Source organism: Fukomys damarensis, unplaced genomic scaffold (assembly GCF_012274545.1).
Source record: "Fukomys damarensis isolate Sample0158 unplaced genomic scaffold, DMR_v1.0_HiC HiC_scaffold_17, whole genome shotgun sequence".
NCBI classification, from domain to species: domain Eukaryota; kingdom Metazoa; phylum Chordata; class Mammalia; order Rodentia; family Bathyergidae; genus Fukomys; species Fukomys damarensis.
Window position 1 is genome coordinate 58933040 of NW_022900929.1, and position 351 is coordinate 58933390.

The window sequence follows — 351 nt, forward strand, 5'->3', positions numbered from 1 at the left end:
TTGTCTATGTGGATGTTTAGAAAGGTATGTGAGCTTTACCTGTTTTATGAGATGTAGGTGTGACACAATGTAGTACTTCCAAAATTTACTGCCCCCAGCCCTCTCAGCCTCAGTAGGGCTTCCAGGGAGCAAAATCAATTCTCCAGTTAGTACTGCAGGTCACTGGGTAATAATGAACCAGCTCCAGCTTTATCTGACCTGGCTAGAGGTGAGAACTTATGCCCTGTGCACACCTGTGAAATGAGGGGCCGTAATTCTTTCTGAAACTGAATCAGAGGAACGACAAAAACCTTGGCAGCTCAGCAGCAACACCACCAGCACCACTGCCAGCACCAAGGCCACTGCCACCCC